Source organism: Gymnoscopelus microlampas, assembly GCF_963454915.1.
Source record: "Gymnoscopelus microlampas genome assembly, chromosome: 3".
Classification (NCBI taxonomy): domain Eukaryota; kingdom Metazoa; phylum Chordata; class Actinopteri; order Myctophiformes; family Myctophidae; genus Gymnoscopelus; species Gymnoscopelus microlampas.
Window position 1 is genome coordinate 19,692,891 of NC_139940.1, and position 10,219 is coordinate 19,703,109.

Genomic DNA, 10,219 nt, shown 5'->3' on the forward strand with positions numbered 1-10,219 from the left:
TTCTATGAGAAGCCCACACCCATCTTTGGCCAATTGGTGTTAAAAGTTAATCAGGGCCTGGACCGCTGGCGAAGCGTCCAGGCACCTAGGCTCTGCCAGCGCGTCGCGGGTTGGAGTCCCGATCCCGACGGCCTTTGCTGCATGCCACCCCCCAGCTCTCTCCCCATTTCCTGTCAACCTACTATCCTATCAATAAAGGCATAAAAGGCACAAAAAAATAGAAGTCAATCAATTCTGGTGCTCGGGTGACGCAGGTGACGCGGTAAAGTGCCTGCCTACCACCGCCGGGTTGTGGGTTCGAGGCTGGGACGGCACCTGTCAGCAGGGGGTATTGGGCGGGAGGAGTAGGCTGAAGGCTCAACATCCTCCCGGTGGGGGCTCCTCACTGGCAGGTGAGTCAGTAGGATACCACAGTAGTGACAACATAGAAATGTGTGTGGGGAGGAATCAATTGGCATAACGACTAAATTGGGGGGAAAAAGGGGTAACAGGCACCATGACCTAATACAGCAAAAGGTTGATTACAATCTAATCATAACGCCTGGAGATAACCTGCTATAAAAAAACAGACTGACAGATCAATGGAATTGACAGTCTGTGCTGCTCCTTAAATCACTTAGGGTACGGTCACACGGAACTTTGATTCTGCCAATGTGGTGGATTCTGCCAATGCTTTTCAATGGGAACCGAGCGTTGTTTTTTTGCAGAAATCCGCAAATGGCAACAAACTGCTCGATTCCCATTGAAAAGCATTGGCAGAATCCACCGCATAGGCAGAATCAAAGTTCGGTGTGACCGCACCCTTAAACCATAAACTTAGTTGATCAGAGTCCCCCAGGGCTCTATACTAGGCCCCCTCCTGGTTTCACTCTACACTAAATATCTTCACTGACATTTGCTGATCTACAAGTTCAAAACACCAGTCGCAATGCTGCTATTTTCACCTAGTGTTTGTCCCAGAATAGTGCCGTAGGGTTCATGTGATTCATACCTATGTGACCAAAATGGTCTGAACCGACTGACCGACTGACATTGCCATCCTTAGATCATTTAAGGATGACAATGCCAAAAGCATGGGGCTCTAAATTTGTTTCCCAGGCTTTTGCTAACGGGATGAAAACCACCAGACTTGTCACAAACATTTATAGTAACCATAGTTAGTTCAAATGGTGAACAATTGAGATGTTTTATTGGAATTTAGCGTGCATGCATTATCATTTCTTATTTTGGGCTAGATATTATTTTCCCTTTTTCTTGAAGTGAATAAGAAGAACGCCCATATTTTTTATTCGGATGTTCACGCTGTTGCGAACAGTCTGATGGTGGAGTCATAAACCTATCATTAGACATCATTAATCCCCAGGTTTCTCATTAAACTGGCTGCGCTGCAGTCTACCCTGGAGGTATTACATTGCCCTTAACTACCCTTGGCTTATAGACTACGACAGAAATTATGACCTTAATAAAGTCTATTTTGTAATATTTGCATGCATAAGCATCTTATATCTGACACAAAAAAGACTGTCTGGTTCACTTTTAGGGCTCCCCTGGGATGCCTCTTGGCAGGCGTGAGCAAAGTGTGGCACTCCCATGGAGATGCAGATTCCAGTGGATGTCCGCATGACTTAATGGCCAGTGCAGTGACTTGAAGTGCTTTGAGAACTGCGGACGCAAGCTGGCCAACTCTCAAAAGGTTAGAGTTGCTTGTCATTTGCCGTATCTACTATCTTTTGGCTCATTGTGAAAATAGCAGCATTTTTTGGGCGTGCTGACATTAGTTGGCTTGCTCCAGCAGAGATCATAAATAGTATTTGCATTCATCAAATTTTGTTCTCAACAAAAGCACTGTGGTATGCTTGACTAATTTGTGGATACGATAGGTATCCAGATTTGCATATCAAAAGGATTTTGAATTCTGATGTTGGAGATAAGCATGTCTAAGCAATGTCTAAAACAAATTCCACAACCAGTAGCCTACGTGTTTTGAAACCTCTTGAAATTTCTGTAATGTTAAATTACTGTAAACTGAAAATGTCTCTTCATTTTCATATGAAGTAAATAAAAGCTGCAACATAAAATAAAAATTGTCTCAAGCCTGACTTTTCTTATACTGTTGCTGCTCTGCCAAGTTGTCTATGAAATTTAACTGGCTAAATAATGGCCAAAGTTCTACAACTCACATTTTGTTTCCTAAAATAATCAGCAAATATAGCTTAAAACCTACATTATCAAACTGCCTGAAGTTCTGTAAACTTCTCATTTATACGTTTATATAGTACATCTATCTTTCTTCTATCATTGCAGACATGAGTGATGATAGCTCAAATCCATTGCTAGTCAATATCACTATGAAACCATAATATGTTGTTTTCAGTATTCTGGCTGTGCTCACATGTTGGCAACAAGAGCAGAAGAAAAATAATTACAGTCTGAATCACTGTAACTTAATTCTCATAATAAATCATTCAGCATGATACGTGTCATCAAATCCAGTTCATCCAGTAGTCTATCTCGTAATGCTTTTCACGCATTTGTTTCCAGGGATTACTGCTCTAAAGGGTCATCTACTGTAAAAGTCACTGTAATCCCCAAATGAACATAATAATAAGGTTATGTGCAATTGGTAATGGAGAGGGTGGGTCATTCATTCTGGAGTTCAGTTCCAAGCTCATACCATAGCCAGAGTTAAAGTTGGTTCAAAATACATTGTGTCCCATGTTATCTGTTCAATTTCTAAGCCATTTACAGATATCAATCAACTTTTAAGGCCTTACCCCCCCCCCCCCTTCCATATAAATTTAGAGAATTGTGGTGAGTTTTCAAGGCTATTATGTGCCCAGGTATGTGTGTGTTCCCTGACCGTTATTAAGGACCATGGGTTGCCAAGTCAGATTGGTTTATATGAGTCCAGCTGTGGCATTACCAAACAAAATGTCTTTGGTTGATTGGTAAGCCAAAACTAATTCGAAAATTATACTTAGGACCATTGGTGAACAGCACGCAAGGGATAAAGAGGGATAAACACATTTAAAGTGGGATCTGACATGGCAGTGTTATGTTTTAGGTTACTGTAGGTCAACTTGTGGAAATCAACTTGTGGACATACTTTTTAATTAATAAATGAATATGAGTCATGAGTGACTGCTGTAGCAGCTGTAGCTGGCTACCTAATTATAACCATCAATTAGTTGAGATTCCAGGTTCTATTTCCCCATGTTGTTGTTTTTCTTTGATATTTAAGTTGTCTAGTTAGTAGGTAGGTAGTAGTAGCCTACTTTGGAAACGGTATGAATGTATTTATTATTCGTTTAACAATCTTTCTGTTAGTCTCTGCTGCCCCCCCCCACCCCAACACACACACCACTTCCAAAAAATAAAAAAATAAAAAAAACACGTGGCACTCTAGCCTACTCACACACACATTTGCACTCAGAAGGACTAGAATGGAAATACGCTCTCGAGCTTTTCCGTGTTTTATCCTTTTAAATTTTGAATTCTAATGAATTTATGTCAACAAAAACACCAATACACAACATAGAAAAATGGTAGCCTACGGTATGCTGTTCTCAGTACTCAATTCTCAACCAAACATATATTTTTTCATCTATTGGTGTTATTGGCCAGATTCCAAAGTTGATAAACCACACCAAATAATTAACTCTAATTAGCTATGTTTCAACTGTTTCAAGGTTTCAACTGCAGCATATACCTTTAACAATCAGGCGACACATTGACAGGTGTCCAAGACACAAGTCACGAGTGACCATAACTTTTTTCAGTGAGTTGATGTCATTTAAACTTCCAGAAGCGCAGGTTTTTCATCTCTCAATGAGAACGTAAGGGTAATCGTAAGACTCGCCCCAAAACACGCTCGCCCCCCATTTCTTTCGCGTTTCTTGTATTCTTGTATATGTTTTACTGAGAATAAGGTTAGAAATACATTTGGGGTAATGCATAGTTTTACTGAGATTAAGATGATTAGGAATAATAAGGTTAGGTTTTGGCACCGTTTTACCGAGGTTACGTACGTTTAGGAATACGGTTAGGTGTGGGTTTACTGAGGTTACGTTTAGGAATAATGTTAGGTTTAGGCATAGTTTACTGAGGTTACGTTTAGGAATAAGGTTAGGTTTAGGCATAGTTTACTGAGGTTACGTTTAGGAATACCTGGTGGCGACCGTTCCGAGGTCGCCGGAATTGCCCTAGGGCGAGCGTGTTTTGGGGCGAGTGTTTTGGTATTCAATGTGAGGGGTGGGGGCGGGGCCAAGAATTGGGACCAGGGCCAATGGTAGGATGCAAATATCACGGCGTTGTGACTGACTTGACGCTCAAGTGGATTCATGTGGAAAAAGCAACTTGCAAGAGCGTCACTACAAAAGAACTCTGACAAAAAAACAACTACATTTAAAACGTATTCGGAATACGTTTATTTTATTATTATTATTTATTTATTTGAGTTGCTTTTATTTTGAATTCACTGCGCGTTTTTTTTTTGTGGGATGGCTATTATATAGTCCCAGGTCTGAGAGGGCGATTTTGATATTGTGATAAATAACGTGAAACATCATTCATTTGTCTATCTATGCAATACAAAAAAAAAATGCACGTCTTCCCCATCAGCTCAGATGGAGGTATCCTGTAGGAGGAGTTATTTGTACAACCAAACAAGTTACGGATTTTCTCTTATAAAAAAGGACATGAAGCTCCGACCACTGATCACTGGAAGGTGGTGTTGAAGGATCCACGCAGTGCAGGTGGGTTTATACCTCTTCAAATTCATATTTCAATGTAATATTAATACTTCAAATCAATTATGGATTATGGGTTGCCTCTTCAAATTCATATTTTTCATGTATTCCCATAATTGGAAAAAATACTATGTGAATTAATAATTAACCATATTTGTGACAGTGTGAGGTCCTTAATTATTACTTTGTTATAAATAAGCAGAGAGACACAGACTGTTTGTCACTATTATTATTATTATTATTATTTATTATTGCTTTTCATTTAGATCTGTGGTTCTCAACCTTTGGGTCAGGACCCCCAGGGGGGTCCCCCACATGATTTTTGGGGGATCCACAGATGACAGTGAAGTGACAATTTTAACCTTTTTAATACCTCAAAAGAAAGACAAGAATAAGAAGACCATTACTGTATCAAAAATCAACAAACTACTATAAAAACTGGTTACACATTGGCCAAATTGTCAAATAATATAAGAAAGAAGCAAAAATTGTGAAGATCAGCTATTTTCACAATATTTATCTGTGGAACCGAGTCAAACTAAATGTAATGCCTCAACTCCTACATTCCAAGTGCTTGTCAGGGTGGAGGGTCCCCAGTTCAAATCTGATTATTTTGGGGGTCACGGTCTGAAAAGGTTGAGAACCACTGATGTAGATCAGTAGCCTACTACCGCACAGTTGCAAATTCAAATTCTTGGCATTTGTTTTTAACCCTATTTAAAGATATAGCATGAAACTTGAGACATTCTAAGTTTACATCTTCTACAGTGTAGCTTAGCTTTCAGGTACATTTTCATTCTTAGCCAATATTTAGAGAACGATGGATCATTTTATTTTGGCACAACATGAGTGGCGGCAATTTGACAGTTCATTATAATATGACTGAGCTGGAGAGGGAATGCACCCTCATTCTTTCCTTACAGTCTGCCCGCCCTCTATCTATCTATCTATCTATCTATCTATCTATCTATCTATCTATACATTTACGGTATCTATCTATCTATCTATCTATCTATCTATCTATCTATCTATCTATCTATCTAGCTCTCTATCTCCCTATCTCTCTGTCTGTCTGTCTGTCTGTCTGTCTGTCTGTCTGTCTGTCTGTCTGTCTGCTCTGTCTCTCCAACCATCCATCCATCCATCCATCCATCCATCCATCCACCAAGCCATCATTTATTTCTCTGTCTCTTTCATGTGAATGCATTGCAGACGTAACCATCTGTCCGAGTTATAGACGTATGCAGGGAGACTTTAGACAGTTGAACAAATGTAGAATAACATGAGGAGATATACAGTATGCTGGCTAGAGGACAGGTGGATGTGTCCACTTGATTTTCCATCCCCCAGAGGAGTAGTTGTGTGCATCTCTAAGTTCCTATGCCATCATGCATGTATGCTCAGCAGCACAGGAAGGGATTACATAAATGGCTGTAGCTCCATTGGCCAGTGCTGGACAGTGACTACTAGAGTAGGCCTACATTTAATTGAGTACTGTACTTAAGTATATTTTAGTATCTGCACGCTAGGCTACTTGAGCATTTGTATTTTTGGATACTTGTGACTTTCACTCCACTACATTTCAAGGAAGGGAAGAAGTGCATTATTAATTAACCACTTAAGCCCTATTTCAAATATAATAACGCATTGTGAAGTGACATGTTGTGAGCTTGTAGATCTGTTATTTTCACTATTATCAAATTTACCAAAATATTTCCGAAAATCTCAATATTTTGATACAGCAATGAATTGGTAAAAAAATAAAATGTAGTTAGTAACTTGTACTTTTGAATACATGAGCATTTTTAAAATCATGTAGTGCTTCTTTTGAATACTTAAGTATTTTCAAAAGCAAGTTCTCCAGTAGGCTACTTTAACTCAAGTACAAATTTGACAGAGCAACTTTCACTTACAGTTGAGTAATATTTGACAAGGAGTATTTGACTCAAGAACTGGGGTTGAGTTAGTCCACCACTGCCCTGCCCGTAGCACACTGGTGGGGTCCAGACTCTAGCCAGGTGTTTCTCTGCACACGTCTGCACTGTGCACAGTCAGCCAGGGGATAGCTACCTACTACCCTCTGGTTTAGATTACATGGTGTTGATAGGATGCTCAGCCAGGCCAAGTGTGGCCAAGTACGACCAGAAGATGGATGAAGACCGATGTTCCACTTAACCACTTATGTCTGATTTATGTACTTAGCCGTATGATGGCATCTCATGGTGAAAATAGCCGATCTACAAAACGTGTAGATCTACTATTTTTGCCGTGCGATGCTGGTGTACGTATAAAGTAAGCATTATAGCCTCAGGTTATTTTTGAGAATTGTCGTCTCTAATGACATGCCCAAAATAAGGACGGCAGGTTTAATGTGGTTAACATGCCCTATTTCTTGTTTCCCTTTTTTCACGTTATGTCTTCGGGTCAGTCCGGCTAGTGTCAACACATATTGCGTCTTTTTTTGTAAGAAATGGAAATAAATCCAACAGAGTTGTTAGTTGTTTGCTAAAGCAGGTGTAAATTCAACACACTAACCCCTATGGATTTGCTACCCGAGCTTTTGTACAGTAGACCGTGGACTTTGGTGTGTCCATCCATGCTGCAGGAGCCACTTCACAGTCATTTCATTACAGAAATTAGCATTTGGAAATGTGGAGCACAAAGCCACAAGTAGTAGCAGAAGATTTTGTCTCTTTATTTAATTTTTCTTTTGGGGGACACACACAAAAAAGCGCTTTGGGTGCTTGAAATGATGGAACGGTTCGCTTTGTCAGTGCTTGCATTTATTGTTGGTTTACTGGTGTCACGCACAGTGAAATTCTGAGCGTTGATTTAACTCTGAGGGTCTCAGAATTGTGCTGTGTGCTCACACTTGTTGAAGTGCCACTGCTGTCTTTCTTTCACAGCAGGCTCAGTAAATGTGTTTTGAGTCAGACATAACTGAAGGATTTCAACCTGTACATGAAAAAGACAGTACATGTGTGCGTTTGTTTTTCATTTATTTATATATTTTAGTTGCAGGAATCTGTGTGAGCAACCCAATACGTTCACTACTTAAAGGGAAAAAGTTCATGGGCAGGTTGCGTGACTCTAGGTGGCACCTTCTCAGGTTCAACAAATTCCCAGTGTGGGAGCTCCCTTTCAGTGCTTGAATAATTGATAGATCAAACTTAGGACTTACAAAGCAGGCAATTTAATCTCCTGACTATTTGATGAGCCCGGCTTGGTTTTCATTGGGTTTAGCTGAATGGGGCCAATGGTGAGGAAAGGGACACAGTGCATGTGGCTGTTTTAATGGATGAGGGAGCAGAGACAGAGATCTTTCAAAACACAGAAAGGTGCCACGGTGTTGCCACAGTGTTCCCATGGTGGCTCCGTAAGATGACCACGCATGATGTAGCGTGGCGAAAAGATAGGTATCTTCAGCATCGTTAAATAATGAAACATATAATGGGGGGGCAGAGAGTATACCAACCAGCAGGCTCTACTATGACCTGCGTATTCCCTGGTAATTCACAGCCTGTTCGTGTCTCCTTTCTCCATGCTATGACAGCAGATATGGAAGGGCTGAGGTGGGCTCTTTGGCAGGTTGCACAGTCTCGTGGGAGTGCTGGATTATGAAAGAGGCTCTGACACATATCCTGAGTTACTCAGCCCCAGAAATATTGTGTTCTGACTGGTCCACAGCCATAGCATGTCCCTCTTGCCAAGCATCACTCTCTCAGCGAACAAACAGGTGCAGGAAAGGACAGGCCGCTTGACGTTTTTGGCTCTTTTTAGTAAATATGACATTAACCGAGAGGTGTCATAGAAATTCTTTTCTCGTTAAGCTCCACGAGGCAAACAAACTTCCAGTTAGGGGAAAAAAAAGTCTGTGGTGCTTCCCAAATAGGAGAGACGTCTGAATTGTGGGGCAGTGTGTAGAGGTAATAAAGAAACCTTGTCTCTCCATTTGGTTCCTTCTCAGAGATACTTGGCATAGCAGAGTAGTTACCTAAAAGAAGACTTAAATCTGAGGAACTTTATCTCAACCGTTGGAAATGGAGGTATTCAGGAACAGTTGAGTGTGTGTGTGTGTGTGTGTGTGTGTGTGTGTGTGTGTGTGTGTGTGTGTGTGTGTGTGTGTGTGTGTGCGTGCGCGAGCGCTTGTGCGTGTGCATGTGTGTGTGCTTGTGTGTACTCCAGCCTTTTGACTAGTTCCACATGGATGGGCTACAGAACAAAGCCACTGTTAGCAGCCTCTTCGCTCTGAGAGCTTCCCCTCAGAGAGAGAGATACTTCAGTATGCTCATATTAGGGATGATGGACGAGTGATTGTAATTAATAGCATCCCATCTCACATTTTTAACATTTCACAATAGCAAGACAAGTTGTCTTGAACAAATCCCTCCTCACCCATTTTAACGTCGACACCCATTTAGAGAATGAGAGGGTTCCTGGACAATATCACCATTCACCACACTAGTGATATATATCAGGTTCTTTTGTTCATTTTTTAGTTTATGGTTGACATCTACCACAATTCTCTTCTCTTCTTGGATTCTCAAAATTAATTACTTTGAGTTTAAAGGTCAATCGCTTTGGCAGAGCAGCTTATAAAAAGACTTGCATGGTGAGATCTCAAGATTATTATCCCTTTTTGTTCATTCGTTTAATAAAAAACACAATGTTGTCTCTTGGAATGTTTCGATGTACCAAATGGCATTGTCCTTTGCATGATTCGGAGCCACAACCAGGCTCAACGGCCAAATATGGCCCTGTTTTTCTTTATCAAGCCGCGAGGGAGGACCCCCCGTTGCTGCGATCCCAACATGTTCTGTGTGTCCTCTTCACACAAGAGCTGTAAATATAGGCCGAGTGTGACACTATCTGAAGAGATCTCAGCACCAAATATGACGAGGTCCTCTAGTCCAAGTGTGTTTTGCGTTTCCCAGAGAGAGTTGGGTACACAGCACTTTCATCATTGTATAGGAATAGAATAAACATGCTTATTCTATCACCCTGTAGTTGGAATACTGCTTGGAGAGATGCCTACATTGCCTACTGTAAGAACTTTGTGGCTTTTTGTTTCCTTGTGCTGTGGCTGGTGTTTTGAAGGGAGCAGTCAAGAGTTCTGTGCATCAAACTGACAGTTCTCTGTGAACGGAGTACATTCTATCTTACTTCATTAGTATTATTCAACATAGTGTAATGTAGTTGCAGTGATTTCCCCGATAACAGAGTCTATTACTTGCTTGTTTCAGGATAAGAATTCAAATCTCTGTAGGTTTCAATAACTGGTATTGATATCATTTCATAGCTGTTTGAAAACGTCCAGTTTTTGCCAAGATATCACTATCCTTTTGTCATGCTGATTTAATGTCATAGCGTTTAGAGTTCATGTTTCATTGTTTTTCTCACCCCATTACTTCCCACCCACTCCACCTCCCACACACCCTTCTCCCTCAACTCTGTTGCCTGTGTGTGTGTGT